This window comes from Protopterus annectens, chromosome 16.part0 (genome assembly GCF_019279795.1).
Source record: "Protopterus annectens isolate FY-2018-M chromosome 16.part0, PAN1.0, whole genome shotgun sequence".
Lineage (NCBI taxonomy): Eukaryota > Metazoa > Chordata > Ceratodontiformes > Protopteridae > Protopterus > Protopterus annectens.
Window position 1 is genome coordinate 637,197,414 of NC_056750.1, and position 22,109 is coordinate 637,219,522.

A 22,109-nucleotide genomic window follows, 5' to 3' on the forward strand; every position below is an offset into this window, starting at 1 on the left:
TTTAAGAACAGTCTGGACACTTATTAAGGGAACAACTGTTTTTTTACACTGGCAGGCTAGAAGAGCATTAATGCCCATGCTTAAAATATTTCTATGTATGCATATTTAGGGACATGACCCACACAGCAGATGGAAGGGTTCCTGTCGGAGGGTGAACACACCTTAGTTCCTGGAGGTGGCTTGGATGTTGGACCTGTGCTGAGGGTGACAGCTGAAGTACCTGTGGCACATAAACCAGGTTAGTAATATGTTCATTTCATTGTTGTACACTGACCTGCAAATGAGGGGCATACTCAGCATAACACCTCTGTCTATCTGCTTTCCGGGTAGGTTCTGGGTAAGCTACAACACATTGTACCATGAGGCATGTATGTATATGCTGATTTGGCATTAACAGATGGTGTAATTTACCAGTGGATGTACCACATGCATTTGGTATGCAAGACATATATTTATTTGCTGCCACAGGTATGCTATCTTTATACTTTCACAGGCACCACTGATGGAGGGATGAGCATGAGAGGATAGCACATGCTTGATGTCAGAAATTCACTTGTGGCTGGAGATGGTGTCAGCATACACATGGCATAATCAGATGACACAGTGTCAGTGATGCTATTATTGGAAGGCTTGCATATACCTCCCTCAAATGAACTGAAGGTGGGGGAGGCAAGCCAGACTTCCAGTGCCAACAGTGTCTGATGTTGAACATTCTGTAATTGAGGGTCCTATATAGGCTATACAGGAGTCACTACCAGAAATGGAATGCGTTAGCCACACTGCCTCTGATGTGTATGTGCAAAGTGTAGGGCAGACCCATGTTGGTGGGTTATCATGACTTCATGTCTTTTCTCAGGTCTATATTAGATGATCAAGCTTTTAAAAGTTCAAACGCCATATGGTCAACACCATATGATCAAACTCTTAAAAGTTCGAAAATCTAATAAAAAGAAAATAAATGAAAGAAAAAACCTACCTGAACATTTTAAGCAGGGGGGCAAGCATCCCTGCAATCCCCACAACCCCCACTCTTTAAATATACCAACTTTGAGATTGCACTACAGTGCAGAAAAGGGAAATCATCCCATTCCGCATTGTACAGAGATCTCCGGTGAAACGTTCAAAGTTTTACAAGTTCGATCATATGGTCTTGACCATATGATGTTCAAACTTTTAAGAGTTCAACAGCGTGATATAAACCCTGTGACAAAGCTTTGCATCATCAATTAATGTGTAGGTCAGTGATCCAAGCACAGACAGCTGTTACACACACAGACACAAAGATACACACATACACATGCACACACACAAGCACACACCATGGGTCATTGGTTTATAAGTTCTTATTAAGTTTACAGCCAAGGAGAATATCAAGAAGTTTAGCAGCATCACACAGTAAAAGGAGAAGACTACCTCTCTCCCCATTAAGTACATTTTCCACATATATTCCAGATGATACATTGTAATCACCAATCCAGTCATCCAGACTGGATTTAAATACTGCTAGGGAAATACTCTGCTTGATATGTATGGGAAACCTATTCCATAAACAGGAAATCCACTGGGCTAAATATTGATCACTATCAGTGGTGTTGATGTGGTAGAATAGGATTTGGGTTCTAGAGGGGTTTGCTTTACCACTAGTCCTGTTTAGCTGAAGGAGTTCAAAGACTGGTGAACAGAGAAGACCCTTCAAGAGTCTCTATGATATTGTTTAAAGAGACAGAAATGTTAGTATATCAGAGTAGCTAAGAGTATTGTGAAATGAGATCTTTTTGATGAGGAAACAGAGTTCTTTCAAGATGGTTTAGGGCTTTAGTAAAGTATATGCCAAAGGGACACTGTGTTTAATAATGGGACCAATAAGGGAAGTGGGACTATAAATTCTTTGCACCTTGGGGATGTACCATGATGGATAAGTTGTGCAAGGAAAAAAATAGCTTCAAACCACCACAGAAACATGATTGTCAAAGAGTCTGTTATCAATAAAGGAACCGACTGTATGAGACTTAAGTGGAATGTTATCTATTTGGCAAATTGAAGCAATGACATAACCAACAGCAACTATGCTACATTTCTTTGCATTTAAGGTAATTCAGTGATTAGCACATCAAATACTTATTTGGTCTAGCCTTTGCTGGCAAATTAGAATGTCATTTGATTCAGTGATTACTGAATTTCCTGCCTGCACTTATTTTTAAAATCGTTTTTTTTCATAAAACTTGCATTTTTATCTGTCTCTGGCCTAGCACTCAAGTGTGGGGTCATTTACTGCACTGTTCTAACTTGTTGATACCTGTAAACCTCTGCTTTCCTTATAAAAAACAAAAAAATCTTGCTTTTTTTCCCACTTTTCTGAGATTTAAAAAAGTTCAGTTACAGATTTGCTGTTCTGAACTGTTTGTAAGTTTCTTGGAGGCCATTGTTTGCTTGGGCTAAAGGGAAGTCTCTGTGTTCATCAGTGGCAGTGATAAACATTGAGCAGCCTGCCTGCCCCTGTGGGAGTGGTTACTGCCTTAAAACTGTAGTTTTATTGGCCATGTTGGGTCAATTCCTAACTCCTTGATCTCCCTCTCTTAAAACCTGATTGCCTCGTGGTTTTGGCGTCTTTTTGGACTTGTTGGCTATTGGTGAAGCACCCACCAAGAGGAGAAAACGCTGAGAGGAGAAAGGGGCCACTTTTGAGATTTTAAGTATTTTGCTTCAGATTATTTGTTAAGTTTTTCTGCATTGCCGCCTACTTTTGAGTGTTTTCTGGCTTGTTAAACTTGATTTCTGTGTTGGTAACTGTATTTAGAACACAACCTAGAGCTGATTACTGAATTTCCTGCCTGCACTTATTTTTAAAATCGTTTTTTTCTTAAAACTTGCATTTTATCTGTCTCTGGCCTAGCACTCAAGTGTGGGGTCATTTACTGCACTGTTCTAACTTGTTGATACTTGTGAACCTCTGCTTTCCTTATAAACAACAAAAAAATCTTGCTTTTTCCCACTTTTCTGAGATTTAAAAAAGTTCAGTTACAGATTTGCTGTTCTGAACTGTTTGTAAGTTTCTTGGAGGCCATTGTTTGCTTGGGCTAAAGGGAAGTCTCTGTGTTCATCAGTGGCAGTGATAAACATTGAGCAGTCTGCCTGCCCCTGTGGGAGTGGTTACTGCCTTGAAACTGTAGTTTTATTGGCCATTTTGGGTCAATTCCTTACTCCTTGATCTCCCTCTCTTAAAACCCTCTTTTGCGCGTTTTTGCGCATAGCGCAACATCGGGCAGCGCTGCCTAATTGGGTTTAAACTATTCCTGGCTCCACAAAGTCTGCTGTTCACTTTTTCCCTTAGAACTGCTCTAGCTCTCAAATTAAACACCATATTCTCATTCTAAGGCCCCTCACTGGTCCAAATAAGTAATTTTACAAGTTTGCACTAATAAACCATAAGCACTACTTACTCTTTTACTATGATTACCCTGTCCCCTATTGGTCCGTTTTAATTCAGTTCCCTATATTACTCTAGCATGTCCAAGGGTCAGTCAATGGTTTCCTCTCCAGTCCAGCTGGTGAATCTGGGAATTTTGAGGCAATGTTACAACTGTCTCATGTACACGGACAACCCTCTCCTTCTCCAAACAGGTTCAAATATATGTGAGAGATGCAACCATATAGCCAAACTGGAGGCTGAGCTCTCTTATCTCAAAACTGGTGTAACCAGTCAGGAGGAGAAGGTAACCTCACACAACACAATTCCAGTATCACATAGTCCCACCACAACAGTGAACCAAACACATAAAAACACAAAAACATACTCGAAGGCTCTAAATAAAAATCTACCTAAGCAACAGAGACCTCCAAAGCAGATATCCAAGCAAACGCTACCCCAAAACAAAACACGTACAACACATAGCACACAAAGTCAGTGTGCCAAGCATTCACAGCCCTTAAGGATGAATAACACACCTGATACTCTTGTAATAGGTGACTCTATTGTCAGACGCACTGACGTCTCACTCACCAGGCTGTATAAAGAGAAGGTCACAGTGAGCTGCCTGTCGGGCACTAGGATCCGCCACATAATGCAAGCACTCAGGTCACTCCAAAGCAAATACAAATATGACTCAGTCATTGTACATGCTGGCGTGAATGACCTGAGATGTACCTCCCTCGACTACATGAAAAGAGACATAGAGGAGCTCTCTGATCATGTAGCCCAGGTCGGTATGACTCTGACCTTGAGCAGCATCTTACCCTCACCTAGAATGATGCCACAGTATAAAGGCAAAATGATCGATTTTAACAATTGGCTAAAATGTTGGTGTCATTCAAAGGGGATCCAGTGTCTGTCGACAAGCCACGTTGCTTCGCTAGGGACGGCTTGCACCTGTCACCCCTGGGCTTTTGGATATTGGCAAAGGCTCTTGACACCCCCATAGGCCCTTTTTTAGGCAAGGCTCCATATACAGCACAAGGAACAAGAAACTAAGGGTAATGCTGCTAAACGCCAGAAGTCTTAACCTCAAGATGCATGCACTCGATGCTCTCCTCAGTATGGAGAACATTGATATCTGTGCAGTGACAGAAACCTGGTTCAAGGCTCCAGAGAGTACCCCAGCACTACCAGGTTATACCTCATATCATGCTTTTCGGCCTCAAAACCCAGACCGAACCACAAAAGGAGGGGGAGATTCCATATTTAATCAAGGATATTCACACCTCCAGGTTAGTGGCATTGCACGAAGTATCAGAGACCATCCATATGCAACTGACAGTGGGCAAGACTGCTTTTCAGTTTATAGCATCCTACAGACCACCCTCTCAAAGTCAGGAATCCCACTCGGCTTTCTTGAAAACATTGGAGAACACCATTATATTGGGCGACTTCAACTACCCAAACATAGACTGGGAGCATTACTCAAGCTCCAGCACCTTAGCCCAAAGGTTCCTGGAATTTATAAACTCAAATGCTATGGAACAACTAGTCATCACTCCCACAAGAGGGGAAAATATACTAGACCTGATCATTACCAACATGGGGACCCTATGCTCCATACCAGAAGTATATCCCTCATTGGTAAGATCAGACCATAAATTAATTTCACTGGATATCCACATCCCGACCCCACCCCCATCCCAGAAAACCACAGTGCAAAACTTCTCCAAAGTGAACTACACACTTCTCAAAACCAAAGTGGAATCCTTCAAGGCCCTAGGGCCAGTGGAAACTATGGCCCAAACTGCAGAATCCTATATAAACACATTCTACGGACATCTCCAGGAATGCATGGATCATGCTATCCCAAACAAAATCAAGACCCAATCATCCAAAGGCAGGCGCCCAGTCTGGTGGACCCCAGCCATAAATAAACTGTACAATAGAAGAAGGAAGCTACTACATGATAAAATCCCTAAAAGGGAAGGCATCTCTGATCAGTACTAGCAAAAAATTACGATTCCTCAAAATCCTCCAAGGCCAGCTTCGAGAGAAAAATTGCACAGGACACTAAAGACAATCATAAGGCTTTTTTCAGTTATGTTAGGAACCTGGGATGCAACTCCCAGACTTGTTCTGAGTTGATTCTAAGCAACAAAAAATACACTGAACCCACAGACATTGCCAATATCCTGGCAGACAAGTTCAGTGCAAACTTCTCCACCCCCTCCCCCCCAAAAGAGCAAGTATCTATCCTGGCAGAGTGCAGCCTCCCAAACATCTCTGATGCTCAGGTGAAGGCCGCCCTCTCCAAAGCAAAAAAACACTGCTTCCATGGGACCAGATGGCATCCCGGGTTGCATCCTACATGAACTCCAAGAACAACTAATCCCTCAAGTAAAACTGCTGTACAATCTCAGCCTCATTACAGGATATGTGCCCAAAGAATGTCGTACAGCAACAGTGGTCCCACTCCACAAAGGTGGCACCTGTGTGGACCCTGGAAACTATCGCCCCATAAGCCTGACTAGCCTAGTCTGCAAGGCTATGGAGAGGATCATCATGGAACTCATAAACAAAGACATTGGGGACCTACAGACACTAGATCCTACCCAATTTGGCTTAGTCAAGGGCAGATCCTGCCTTTTGAACCTGGTTGACTTCTTCAAAACAGTCACCAAGGCCATAGATGAAGGGAAGGTAGTCCACACAGCCTATCTGGACCTCGCAAAGGCATTTGACACAATACCCCACTCGGGCATCATAGATAAGCTCTTCAGCCTAAATATAAACCCCTATGTCACAAGATGGTTCGCAAACTGGCTCAAAGACAGAACCCACAAAGTCAGAGTTGCTGGAGCCATGTCAGACTCGAAACCGGTCACAAGTGGCATCCCACAAGGTTCTGTCCTGGGACCTCTCTTGTTTGGTATTTACTTTTCTGAGGTACAGGCCAACGTGGGAGGACTATGGCTCACCAAGTTCGCAGATGACTGCAATGTGGGCGCCATAATCGACTCTCCAGCTGATACAAACATCCTTCAAAAAGGTCTCGCAGAGACGGATAACTGGTGCCAGAGCCATGGTCTAAAGCTAAATGCCAAAAAGTGTATAGTCATACCCTTTGGCAAAAACAATGTGCCCACAAATTACCACATAGGTGGTAACCCATTAAGTACAGAGAAAGTAATTAGGGATCTGGGGACCCAAGTTGATAGCAATCTCTCCTTTGACAACCACATTGCCAAAGTGGTTAGAAAGACCTTCTACATAGCCCACCTCATCATGAAAGGATTCACATCTAGATCAAGAGAGGTAATCGTGCCCCTTTATTCATCCCTCATCAGGCCCATCATAGAATACAATGCCCCCTTTGGGATGTACCTTGCCCGACACCTGCAGCAATTGGAAAGACCCCAAAAGTACCTCACCAGGAGGATCAAGGGACTCAAACAGATGCCATATGCTGCTCGGTTAAAAAAACTCCAGCTCTACTCAGTTGCATACTGCCTACTTCGAGGCGATCTATGCCTGACATATAAAGCTATGTCCAACCCAGAATTAATGGACATGCTCCACCTCAGTAAATCTAAATCCCTTAGAGCCACGCGCTCGAGGGACTTGAACCTCAGCACAGAAATAAATAGAACATGCTGGAGGGACAGATTCATAACCCAGAGGCTCCCTTCACTCTGGAATAGAATTCCAGTTCTTGTTAGGCAGAGCACCTCACCGACTCTCTTCAAGAAGAATCTTGATGAGTGGATGGGGGATCATAGGTTTGTCCCGGGGATTACTTTTGTGTCACTATTAGACAGAGGCACAGTAAACTAAACTTTAAAAGGGCACAGTATACTCAAATCAAGGGGTGGCGTAAGCCAAACACAATCGGGCTAGGCTTATAAATGCCCCAGGGCAGATAGCCTAGTATGAACCTATGATTCATGGCCACTGTTTACAATAATCAGCAAACTTGATTAATCATACACCATTTATATGAGCTTTCATGCCAGAGAAATATATACCACAGAGGAGAGAGCCCAGGATTGAGGACTGTGGGACACCACTGGTGATGGTTTTCTGTCTAGAGCAAACACCCCTGACCTTAATGGCATGGCTGGTGTAAGATAGCCAGCTACCTCTTCTGTGCAAGGTCCAGGGAGGTAGAATGGACAGTATTCCCCTATTCACCTATTAGCCCCAGTAAACATTAAAAAAAAAAAAAAAACTTAACCAAGTTGAGCAGGCATGGCTTACATTTTGCCAAGCAAAACTGGTGTGGATCTAGGGATATAAGGTCATCTGCATCGCGGTTTATTAATACATTCCATAGCCTTGCAAATAATACTAGTGAGACTAATAGGTCTGCAATACCAGGGGTCAGCAAAGGTGCCACCTTTATGTGAGGGGCAGCTCAGCAGGTACTCTCCCATACCTCAGGGACCTAACCAATGGTGCGACTAAGGTTGAAGAGTTAATGGAGTGGTTTTACTAAGTAGGTCTTAGCACTTCTTGACAGACATCCAGGAATATTATTAGGACTTGTGGAAAAGACATTTTTCATTTTAAAAAGTGACAAAAGGAACAGCTCCAAAGTGATTTCAGGTGGGAAGATGCAAGAGGCAAATGGTGTGATAGATAGGAAGGTGGGGTGAAGTTGCAACATAATTTATCTATAAGAATATTAGCAATGTCCTTTGGGGCCACAGAAGGAGGTACCATTAGTGGTAAGTTCAGTACAGAGTTATGGCTACTTCTAAGCTGGCAAATACAGCTGAAGAAGGCCTTAGTGTTATCTTTTAAATTAGTTGCAACCTTAAGCTCATCTGGCTTTGTATTTCATAAGTCTAAGTTTGATGTACTTACCGATTTTAAATCACTTTAATAATGGTGAAGTGGAAGTCTTTTATAAGTGACTAAGCTTGTTCTTTTTTATACTGTTAGTTGATTGGTAGTTCAGCCATACGGGTTTAGTTTTAAACTTGCCATTACGATTACACTGAACTGGTACAGATGATTTAATACATCTACCCAAGATAGAGGAAAATTCAAAGGAGTAAGTCATACTCTCAGGTACAAGGTTTGCTGGGGAGCTATATCAATGTGAGAGGGTTGGTGAGTGTAATGTGTGATCCATAATATGATGTACAAAATGTTCTACAACTGTATGACATCAGACCTCATCCAATCATCTCACTTCTACCCTATTCTATGCTTCTGCCATATATACCAATCAAAGCACAATCTTACCAAGCTTGAAACTAGCTATAATAATATAGTCAGATTTGCCACTGGCTCCCCTTATAGAACCCACCACTGTCTCAACCTTAAACAACTCAGATGGTCAGAACTACAAAACCAACTACTATATAATCAACTTGTGATCACACAAAAATCCTTTACCATCCTACTAATACCCCTATCCTTTCTAACCTGATCTCCCCATATAAAAATCTTACAACACTACGCTCAACTAATAAGCTACTAATTGCCAACATTAAATTTAATAACAAAGCTGGGGACTCACGCTTTACCAATGTTGTGGGCAGAATCTGGAACAAGCTTCCTAGAACCCTCACTTCTCTCTCATCTACACCACTCTTCAAGAAACATCTCAAAGAACATCTAAAAATGCACTGGCTTTGTCCCTGCTCTAAGCCTGACTGAATCATACTTATCCTCTTATTTCTCTTCTTGCTATACCCCCTTCATCCTGGGCTATGGCCCCTCTGCAGCATTAATCAATAGAAGCTAACTTTATACTAGTACTTGTGTTTTCCTGCCTTTTCTCTTTCTCCTCCTTTCACTTAATGAATAATAATTTTCAAATATTGTGTAAACTTGTGCTTGATTGTACCCGAAACCTACTAAAGACTTTGTACTTGATTGTTTCTTAAACCTATGCCAAGACTCTGTACTATTGTTCAAAAAATAGCTTTTATTTGTTTTCCAACCATTTTTTGCTCTCTAATGTATTGGAATCTAGCCATTTTTTAATTTTGTATTCTGTAATTTACTTATGCTTGGAGCTTTTCTCCTCGGGCCTCTACTGAAAATGGACATGTATCCAGCTAGACTAGCCCGGTCAACAAATATAAAATAAAATAAATAAATAAAAATTATATGACAAAATCTACAAAATTCTCTAATGGCAGCATTAGCTCAGTCTCTGACACAACAGCCAGCTCCAGAAAGGAGTTTGTGCCCCCTTAGACAAATGCATATAATTATCAGGCCCAATAAGATCAAAATACAATGTGAAATTCAAAAACAAATTACTCTATTGGTCCACCAACATAAGTAAACTTTACAACAAGAAAACATCACTCCTTAAATTATACAGTAGATCCTAAACTCCTCATAGGAATATAATATAAAAAATATTAAGGTACTATTAAGACTAGTAAAGCAACTCAAGAACGTAGGTTAGTTTCTGGAGTTAAAGATAACTACAAGGCCTTTTTTAGCTACATTAGGAAACTATAGAACAAAACCAAACAATGCTCAGAACTTATCTGAAACAAGACCACTCACTCTGATCCATTAAACAACATACTAGCAAACTTGTTTAGTGCAGACTTTACCCCCAAAATAGTTATCCAAACTTCATATATCACAGAATTCTTGACACCTTCTATTAACACCAAGGTACATCTTCTGAAACTGCGATCAAAGACCACAAATTCTTTCTCCATGGTTCATGACACATAAATGGATGTTTAATAGTGTCAAATAGGCGCTCACAGAAGTTCTCCTCAAATTGTTTACCTAAGTTTAACCAAAGTATTTACCCCCATGATGCCTATCCACAAGGGTGGTCTCCTTGATAATAATAGCTCCATCAGCCTTATCAGCCTGATTTCCAAAGCTATGGATCATAACTGATCTCATCAATTATGATATCAAACATCTCTCCTGCCTATTAAATCTAGTTAACTTCTTTGGGAGGATCCCAAATGTTGCTGACAAAGCCTATCTTGACCTGACCAAATTCTCTGACATTATACCCCATATGCAGGCGTTATAAGTCAGATAAACTCTTTAAATACAGATACTTATGTGGTGAGAAAGAATGGCTAAATAACAGAATCCACATAGTTTTATGGCAGATGCCTCATGACCATTGGTCATATGAGAGCACTGCTGTCTTCTGTTACTGTGCTGGACCCTGCTTGTGCAAGTGATGAGGACTGATTCTCATCTACCTTCAAACCTGTGTGGTTAAGGTACTGTCTGATGTCTAGCTTGGTCAGTTAATGCACTGTAATGCATAGCCCAGGTGTTATAATGCATCCATCATTTTTATTCTGCATTGTCTATAACATGGAAGACACAGCCAATATTTGATATACATATGCATATTGCACTGTACCACCAGATATACCCATGCATCAGAAGTGTCACTTTAGGACTCCAAACATACATTCAACAATATACCATGTCAGTCATGGTATGGGGAATTTTGATGGAATCATCATCCGATGCATACTGAACATATCACACAATATACTGCAATGGACATCATTATTTGTGGTCTGCTGCTTGTTTGAATGTGTACATTGTATACTGGCCTGTATAAACACCAATTTGTACAACTAGCAACTAGATAATGCTGTGGAAGTCGCACTACATGAGCTGTTGGCTGAGGTCTCACATGTGCTATATGTTGGAATCATGAAAACTGCCTGGGTGGTGCACAGATACACTGTATATTATGCTGTGCTCACTGTACACCATCTGGCAGCTGATAGAGTGAAATCCCTTCTGGCAGATGTACCAGACATGGTGTGAAACAGGTGGGTCTATATTATAACATCAACTGTTAAAAATAGCGAACACCCTCATCTCGAGACATCTTAACTGAAACACTAAACCTCGAACGGCCAGAACAGTGATTTTTTTTTCCCAGGAAAAAAAAATTGCTTGGCCATTGTTGGACACTTGCTGTTTCCTCCACTGTAGTGTGATCTCAAAGTTGGTATATTTAAGTAGGGGGGTGTGGGGGGCAAGGCCCCCCCTCTTAATTTTGTCTGTCTTTTTTTTTTTTTGGCCCAGTGATTTTTTTCCCTGGGGGAAAAAAATCACTGTTCTGTCCATTCGGGATTTAGTGTTTCAGTTAAGATGTGTCGAGGTAAAGGTGTTGGCTGTTTTTAACAGTCAATGTTATAATATAGACCCGAAACATGTGAGGCTTTGATTGCAATGTAATTCCAGTCAATGTCTTCCTAGACCTCAGGGGAAATGGGCTATGCTGCAAAATTCCCACATAGCATTGGCTCCCTGTTCTACTGATTGTGGAAATCATATGTGCTTCTTTGGATGATGCACTGTTATGTCACGGAACTGGCACAAGATCAGCAAGACTGAAATTTGCAAAATGGCTCACATTACCATTGTTGGAAGCTGAAAAGCCATTGTATTAAGAATAGTGAATACTACACATACGTTCATGTCCAAAGGGATGGCAGCCTTTTCATTCGCTTTGATTTCATGTCTTGGTAACATGTCAATTAAATCCCTTATTGTCTCCTTGTGCACTTGGTACTCAACAACCATGACTAGTCATGGAGGCGGTGGCATGTTGGGTATTAATGGACCCGTCTGTGCTGTAGAAGATGTCAGGATGTTCATGGGTACTGGCTCAGAAAGAAGTCATTAACATCTGTTGCCAGCTAAAGCTACTGAACATTGGCAGGAGAGTAGCTCCTATATATTAAAGATTCCTCCATTCAGATTGGATAAATATCACAATGGACAGTGGCAACTTTATACTTGCAGAATCACTCTGCCAAGTTTCCTTTCATTACGTGCATATGTACTGAGACTCCGTTGTGTGTTAGAGCTCATTTGCATACAATGAATACTGTGTTATAGCTCCCGTAGTGCAACCATGCTACTTGTGCCTCTAAATCACATCTTGCCTACGTGCTGATACTCATCACACTGTTTTGCTTAACGCAAATGTTTCTGAACACTCCAAAGGTGTTCCTGAAGGAGCTGTTGCAACAGTTTATAGGTCTGCTTACAGATGGAAGAATAACACTTCCTCAGATGTTGTAAGAATGTCATTTGGTCTTGATAAATGTGCAAAAGCGACATTTAAAGCAGGAAAGTTGCAGTTTCAAGAAATTATCAATCTGGGACAGTAATGTGATATAAAGGAACTCTAGCAGGAGGGAGTGTATAAATATTTGAGAAACAAAGAAGGATTGGCAATAAAACAAACAACTGTAAATAAAACTCAGTAAGGAATACTTCAGAAGACTAAAACTAATATTGAAAATAGCCTTGACATCTAGGAATAAAGTCCAAGCTATAAAACAGTTTGCTCTTCTTGTTCTTACTTACAGTTTGGTGTGACTGACTGGGCCAAAAAGATATTTGATAAGTTGCACAGCAAAACAAAGACAATGCATCATGCTTTTCAAATGATTCATAAAAGTCAATGTCTATCAAGATTATATATTCCTATTTCAGAAGGGCGTATGTGCCTTCTCAAAATTGATTGCATGTTTAGATCTGCAGTCATGGGACTACATATATATCTGCTAACCTCATCAGATCCAATCACAGTGAAAGTTCTAAAACATGAGAAGGGGAACTCTAAGATGACCTCTCTGCTTAGTTTAGCAGAAACATTCCAGTGTTAAGCAGGAATGGGAATCAAACCAAATCAGAAGTAGAAAAAAATCAGATGGCAACTGAATGTGCCAAGAAATAAAATAAAGAATATAAGGAGAAGGATCAGATGAGAAGGAAAGAAATGTGGAAAAGCCATAAATATACTGACAAGTATATAAATCTCCTGTAACAACTTCATGTTGATCAGGATTTGATGCCGGAATGGTTACGGAGAGATGAGTTGAAATGAAAAGGTGAAATGGTTAATAATGGTAGAACAGGATAGTGGACTCTGTACATGTTAGTATACAAACATCCATTGGACATGTGGGAGAAACAAATGTAGATTCTGTATAAAAAAAAAAGTTTGGAAATAGTCATGCATCTTGTTGTTGGGTGTGATATACTCACAGCAGAGAGCCTGTACACTGAAAGGCACAATAATGTGACAAGACTGTTGCAGTGGGGATTGTGTAAGCTCTACAATATAAAAGTAGCTGAGCAGCACTGGAAACATGAACCACAAAGCATTACAGAGAACAATCAAGTGTACATCAGGTGGGATCATCCATTATCTAAAGTTCAAAAAGCCTACAATATAAAAGTAGCTGAGCAGGCATTACAGAGAACAATCAAGTGTACATCAGGTGGGATCATCCATTATCTAAAGTTCAAAAAACAGAGGCAAAAAAAACTATATACAGGAGTCCATGAAAAAAGAAAGAGAGTGCTATGGCCAATATGGCAAACTGCTAACAGCACAAAGTCTTAGCCCTGATTTATTTTCTTTTTTTCCTGGCAAGAGTTTATTATACAAATTTAACAAAAACTTATTTTTTTTATACATTTCGAGTCTTTTAAACAAACTTGGACAACTATTGGAAAGAAACATCAAGTTTTACATTTTTTTTCTTTGATTTTTTCCTGTCAGAAGTTTTATTGACTATTGTGACAGAATGGGCCAGTCAAAAGTGAACTGTCAAGACAACTCAGTGAAAAAGTAACTACGGTCTATAATGTATAGTATTTAGGAGTTTTCTGTTAAATTTGATAAACTTGAGATCAAAATACACAATATGAAAGAAGATTCCAAGAAACAAACAGAAATGTTCATAAAACAACAATCTCAGCAATAGACACATTAAATGACCTGGATATCAGAAAGACAGAGTATGAGAATCACACAGAATTCCTGTTAAAACAAAATATTTTTGGTTATGGAAAAACTAGAGGACCTAGGAAGTAGATTTAGGAGAAATAATATTAGGATATATGGAATACCAGAAAAGGAAGAACAAGACAATATGTTGCAGTTTTTAACTAACTGGATGCCTAAATTCTAAATCTACCAGAAGCTCTCTCTTTAGGCATTGAGAGAGCCCATACATTTCTTTTGATGACTTCCTTAAGAAAAATCCTCCTGTTCCCAGATCTATTATTGTAAAAATTATCTTCAGCCAAGACAAAGACCTGGCACCGAAGACTGCTTGGGCTAATTCCCCGATAAACATAAATAACACTATCAGGTTTGACAATGACTATACTGCATCTGTTATGACAAAAAGTTAAGCATGTATTCCATTTATGAAAGGATTGAAGAAGCTAAACATGAAAGCTCAATTAAATTTTCCAGCCAGAATTAGAATATTTTTACCAGAAGGTCAGAAAATGTTTAATTTTCTAGAAGATGCAGTGGACTTTTCTCAGAAAAAGAAATGTTTTGAGCAAATCAGAAAATATGGATTGGACTCTTCTCAGCTTAAAGAGACAAGTAACAAGAAATGACTGGTCTTTGAAAGACAAAAAAATAAAAAAAATGTTATTCTCATTTTCTATTTTGCTTAAATAGCTTTCTCACAGGTATTAAATTTGACATCTATTACAGTTCATCACCAAATACAAGGTAAAACGAACACAAAATGTTATATTTTATCAAAATTCCTTTCCTATAGTATCTGAAATAGTGTATATATGATATTATTACTATTACTTATAAGTCCCTTTATTATTTTATTTTAACTCTCTCAACATTATTTTCAAACATAGAGAGTAGTGTGTGTATGTGTGTTGGGGGGTATATTAACATGTTTAACCAATCCACTTAATTTATATATACTTTCTATACATAATTTCAAGTACTCTTTTAAATTTTTTATTTTTTGGTTATTCTATCTGGTGAATGTGGGTGCATGTGATCAGCTTTATCTATGTGCAGTAGGTGTTGTGTCAAGTGGTTGTGGCTCCATCAAAATCATTTATACACATTGCTTCACTTTCATTTAATTGGTTTAACTTGTGTGGTGTTTGTCCATTAGTTGGGTTCTTATTCAAAGAATAAGAGATGCTATTGACCGATTTTTTACAGTAATTGCTTATTTTCAGTCCCTTTCCCATCTAGTGTTAGTTAAATTGCTTTAGAATGCTTTTTTCACATACCTTGAGCTGTTTTTCAACTTATAACAGCCTAGATTCCTTGTTCAAGCTGCCTCTGCTGCAGGAAATGCATACTGAATTTAAACCTCATTTACAGAAAGTGAAGTTTTTGAATGTTACAATGAGCAGGAGAAATACAAAAATAGAACATTTAAAATTAATCTAATTAATTTGAAAACATATCCATGTAGCTTTTATGCTCATTAACTTTTAAAAAATTGGAATAATGAAAAGAAGAAATTGAAAAAAAAATGTAGTAGGAAGAAAAAGAAATCTGCAGACTTAAAGACACCTGGCACTAATCTCTGTTTAGTGACATCTTGTGATCATCCTAATTATAGATCAGTGAAAGTTGTATCATTTGGTAAAGTACAGTGTAAGTATAATATACTCATACAGTGGATCATCACAATACAGAGGAATATGTCATTTATAGTGATGAAAATGCTTGTTTAAAATAATATTACTGATTTTAATGTGCCATGAAAGAAGTTGAAAAAACTAAAATAACTAACAATAATGACTTAAACAGTTACTTCTATAACTAACAATAATGACTTAAACAGTTACTTCTATGCAGAGTATGTCTGATAAAGTACCACATATTACAGTAATGGAATTTCCTCTACAGTTTCTCTGCTTCTGTAATATACTACCTGTTATATTGTACACATAAATATTTATACACTGTCAGACTGGATTTTTGATTATTCAGTCTAAACATTTCAGGACTTGGCATTGTGACTCCTGATATTTTAAAAAGTCACTTTCCTTAACTGATCCATTATTGTCACTGACCTAATATATTGTTTCATATCCACATTTCATTTATGGAAGTACAAACCATTAACTTCTTTGCTAGCTATGCCTTCTATTTTTGATATTTTCTAACTTTTGCGTTGTTCTAGGGCTGTCATTTTCTACCTGGGCTCCCTCTGAATACAGATTCTTCTCAAGAATAGTTTGATTAAATAAGATCTAATAAGTAAAATAACTTATCTGCTTCTTGCAAAAGACAGTGGTACACTTAAAGGTTTAATCTCTTAAAATGACATGTGCCATACATAACATCTGGCAGTGTATTAAAATATAATTATAGACTCCTATTAATCATCTGAAAGTTGGTAAGTTACAGATTAAGCATCTAAATGATGCTACATTGCAATTCTATATAGACAAGGACATCCACATGTAAAAACACACTCAAATTGAAATACATATTTACATAGCCCACACTTGTGTATTCATAATTAAGGGGTCTACAGATGTATTCACACAAGGTATAACCAAATGTTTACAAAAACTAAATGCCCCCACAACCTTTTGGTATTACTTTAGTATACAGTTGTCCCAATGCTTTCCTTGAAATGCAATTGTGAAATCTAACACCAGATGTGATGCCCAAAAGAGCTGTGCAATGCAATAAAACTGTAAGGTTAAACACAGAGAACACTTAATTACTAAAATGTAAATAAAAACAAGCATTCAGAAAGCTAGTATATCTTACATGGGCTAATATATAGTTCACACTGCCGCACACTGGTAGCTATAAAATTGTTTTTATATAAATAGATTTTTACAAACAATGGACTGGAAACTATTAACAGTGATTATAAACTTGATCCGAGAGAAATATGTTTATTTGACTTCTACATTGGTATTAATTTGCATATAACAGCATTTATATACATTACTGTACTTATACTTTTATATAAGCTGTTGTCTTCTGTGCTATATGAAACAGTTTAGAGAAGATGCTTAAAACACCTCAACTTGCTCAACATCTGTTGCCTTAATTACTCAGTTACTTCGCTAATTATTGGAAAATAATATTAATGAGAAAATTTAACTCTTTGAAATGTTCTGAATTTGTTAATGAAATGTGTAATTTTATTTTATATTAAACTGACTTTTAAATAATTTCAAGACTTTTTCATCCTCATTGCTATGATGAATACAAAAACTTGATTCACACATTGCAGAATATGGCAATGAAAAGTACTATAAGCAAATTTGTAAGTACATGATACTTAAAATATATAATCATAAATGCTTCCTGTACAGAAGTTAGATGTTAAATGTATATTCCAAGTAATAGAGGTATTGGTAGTAGCATACATATGTTCATAATACAAACATTCACTTAAAAACACTCACTCATTTGTATATTTACTCTCATGTATAGATACATAGAAGATATTCACGCTCTTAATTGTTAACATACATATCAAGCATCTACTCATAATTTAGAAATGCATACACAGTTATATGTATGCACATACATGTAAATATAGTATGCATATATAAGCACATACAATATACACAATTAATGTTAAATTATATTAAAATTAAATTATATTACTTTCACCCATTTTATGAAATGAGTTTTAAACGTTATAAGATATGTGATCTTGATATGTATTGGTGTTATGATGTTTATAGGTTAATGTGTTATAGGTGTTGCCAGTTTTATTTGTTCCTCCACATAGATTATTAAATACTAGGCTATTTATAGTATTTTCTATAGTATGATTAATTAGAAGAAAGGTCTATAGAAAATGTCTTGATCAAATAGAGAAATTTGAAATGTATTATTTCTGGGATATTTTTGATATATTCAGAAATGCATAATAATATTCTTTATTAATAACATTTCCATTCTTTATTAATAACATTAGCAACTTTATATTTCTTTGATCTTAAATAAATATTTCTCAAATTGGTACTTTATATTGTTTTTCATTTTATCATGACTTGAGTCTGCTCTAAATAGTTATAATTATTAATATTATTATTATTTTAAATTAAGAAGCAGTATCAGCAGTTTAGCTTGGTGACACTGAGATGGGTTTGTTGGTGTGTGATTTGTATGATTATATCAAATTAGGGAATTTTTGATCCATGATGGGAGGTTTGAATGTATATAAGTAAAAAAGGGGAGGCACTCTTATTCTTTGGAGAAATTCATTACCTATGCCTAAAATATTAAATACATATTTAGATAAAAATGGCACGTTGGGTTTAGCAGTAGTAGAAACGGACTTAAAAAGTATACTTTTATGAATTCTTACTGGACACCTGGAATTAGAGCCAAAGTTGCTAAGAAATATTTGGATATTATAACATTATATACAAAAGGTGAATTGATTATTGCAGGAGATTTTTTATTGTATTCTTTCTAATAACGACACAGCTACTCATAAGGTTCTTATGCTATCCTCAGTAGATAAACACTTAGATCATTTTTTTAATTCTCAACATTTTAGGACTACCTATATTAAATAAACTAACTCTCTTTACACATTATTCTTATAGATTTGGCACCCAGACAAACATTGATAAAGTTTTTACTTCTAGTAGTTTATTTACTAAAATTGATGATGTACTGATAACTTCATGTCCTTTATCCAATCACAATGCTATTTCATTTATGTTAACAGCCAAGTAATTTGATTTACTATCAGATAATCCCTGCTTATATAGTAAAATTAAAAGACTTTAAGGAATGGTACCTAAAAGAAATAGATCAATACACTGAAATTAATAATGATGGAGAGTTTCAAAAGTTAATTCCATGGGATTCTTTAAAAGCTTATCTATATGGAAGAATTGAAAATGTGTACACATGTAAAAAAAAAAAAAGAGTGGGATAAGGAGCTTTGCAGTCTAATACAGATACACTGAAATTCAACTTAAATCCTTATGGCAAATCTGGAAATGCTAAGTTGAAAATATTAAATCAGAAATGTTTTGATGTACTTCACCATATAATATCAATAAATCTGGAAAAATTAAAATTAAAAACTTACTCAATAAACCCAAAAACTTACACAGGTTGGCTGTTAGATCTAAGAAAAAATAAGTACTAATCATATTAAAGAAATAATTTCCAAGCAAGGTGATAAAAATAAAGTATCTGATTTAAAAGATGCACTAGAATGCTCGAGGAAATATTATGAAAAAATTAATAACAAAGACAGACTTAGAAATAAACAGCATAACAGATAACATTTTGAAGGAGAATACAAAGTTTAAATTAACCGAAGAACAAAGATCCAAACTTGATAAGCCATTCTTTTTTAATGAGTTAAAAGATCTACTTAATAATCTTAAACTAAATAAAGCCCATGATCTTGATGGTATAATCCCAGAATTATACAAATCATTCCCAGAGAATATTTTAAATACTGTATTAAAAGTTTTTGAACAAGTTAAACATCTGTCAATCATCTCTCCTGCCTGGAAATATTCCCCGATATCTCCTATATAGAAACCAAATAAAGATTCTAAGTTATGTTCTTTTTACCATCCTATTTTATTATTAAATGTTAATTATAAAGTATTTATGTCTATTCTTGCAAAAAGATTGAAACTTATTATGCCAGGATAAGAGAAGAGTTTGGATCCACAGATTAACTATTTTGTAATTACTCAACTAAGATTAATAAGAAGGCCTTTTCTGATGAAGATAAATGCTTAATTCTTAAATCTGTGGTAAAATCTACTTCTCTATTGATATATATATATATATATATATATATTGAGATTTCTTCACAAAGCTTTTTTAACTCCACATAAAAAGTGGATTTAATATATAAATAAGTGAAAATTGTTGGAGGTGTAATGAAGTCTCTAATGCAGATTGGTTTCACATGATATTGAATTGAAAAATAGTAACTCCTTTTTGGGTTGAATTTGGAAATTTTGCTCAAGCTTTGTGGACAGACTATCATTTTTAACTCTGTGATCTTATTTAATGCTCCAGTTCCAGATTCCATTCCTGGGGTGCAGGTGCCTCTCTTTTGGCCCATTTTAGCTGTAGTAAAAAAAAAAGTCATAAAGAATTGGAAACGTAAAACTACTCTATTTTACCAAATTCATTAATTTAGCAAACAATTTCTGTAAAAAGGAATTGTCAACTGCCAAAATGAGAACCTTGAATATTACTCACCAATTTAGATTTTGGTCGAAATTAAGTGATTTACTTGATAAATACTAATGATTTAGTTTTCTATGTTTGATTTTGTTGCAGACATCTATAAATAGCTATGTTTTTGTTCTATTTATCTTTAAATAAGTGTGTATAATATTTGTTTTAAAATTAATAAAATGTTTAAAAAAAAGACAAAAGTAGCATTGATCATTGAAATTGCTACACCTAGTGATTAATGGTGTCTTATATACAGACAAACACAAAGTCTCAAAATATCAGGATTTACAGGCAGAAATTATAGCAATATGGAAGAGAGATACCCATACAGTTCCAATAGTAGTTGGAGCAATGGGTTTAATAAACAAATTGTACTTAGATATGCTGCCAACAAATGTATCTCCATATGACTTGCAGGAGAAGTCAATAAAGCTACAAAATGTTATAATCCACAGCAGGAAGAGAGGAATATTAAATATTTTGCAGAATAATCAACATCTAAAACTTATGAGAATTGTTAAGGAGGCTACCTAGTATTGACTGATGCTGAATAATACAAAAGAAAAATGGGGTAGTTCTTGGCCATTATGATAAGTAATCACAGTTTCTGTGCAGAGGTTATATAAATCAATTTATTTTCATATTAATGACTGAGAAGTTGTTTTTGGATGAAAAGTAGCACATTATATTAAAAAAGATAAACCTATACTGGGGTGGTATTTTTGGTACATCACAAAATCACTGAGCTTTCTCCTTTGTGGACATTTTTTTCAGTGTTCTGGGTAGAATAGTCATGAAATGGTACAAATGGATGTTACAGTTAATAGTCCAACAGCAGAATTCTGCAGCATTTGCAAATAATCTCACAGTGTGGGAATTGTAGTAGTAAGCCAGGAAAAATCCAAAGCATGAACAATAATGGAGGTAAAATGTGCTGAACTCTGAAAAAAATACATAGTGAAACAGGATGAGTTTACATTGGTAAACACATGGCTTCTAAGTATGAGCCTGCTATCCAGTATTAACTAAACTAGAAACCTTGTCAACAAATTCATTTTTATTGCAACCGTAAATGACAGTTAAGAAGTGAAGGGGCAGAAGATTTCCTCAAGGTGGCATGAACAGCCATGATCTGTTCTGGATGTGTTAAGTTTCAAACAATTAAAACACACTTGACATGTCATCTTGTGGGACAAAGAAGTAAAGATGGGGATAATCAGTATAAGTGAGGTACTCTAGCTCTCACTTTCTATGATCTCCTCATGGAAGCTGATTAACTGTAAACTCTAATGGGCCTAAGAAAGAGCCCTGTAGCACCCCACACTCAAGATAGTATGATGAAGAGATATAACATCTGGAGGAAATCATTTCAGTGCAGCTGGATAGGATGGATGTAAACCACCCTAATGCCATAGAAATGCTAGGAGTACATAAATGTGCAATCAATATGCCATGGACTATGGTATCAAATGCTGCAGTGAGATCTAGGAGGACCACTAGAGAACAGTACCACTGGTCATGTGCCATTAAGAAAACATTGACAACTCTGATGAGAACAGTCTCTGTACCTTGCAAGTGTGAAACCTTGACTGAAAAGGATCCATAAACCCATTCACTTTTAGATGAGCCTTTTGTTGCTTGTACACAATCTTCTCAATCTCCTTTCCCAAGAATGGAATGGAATGTTAGACACTTAGTGGTGATCGTCAA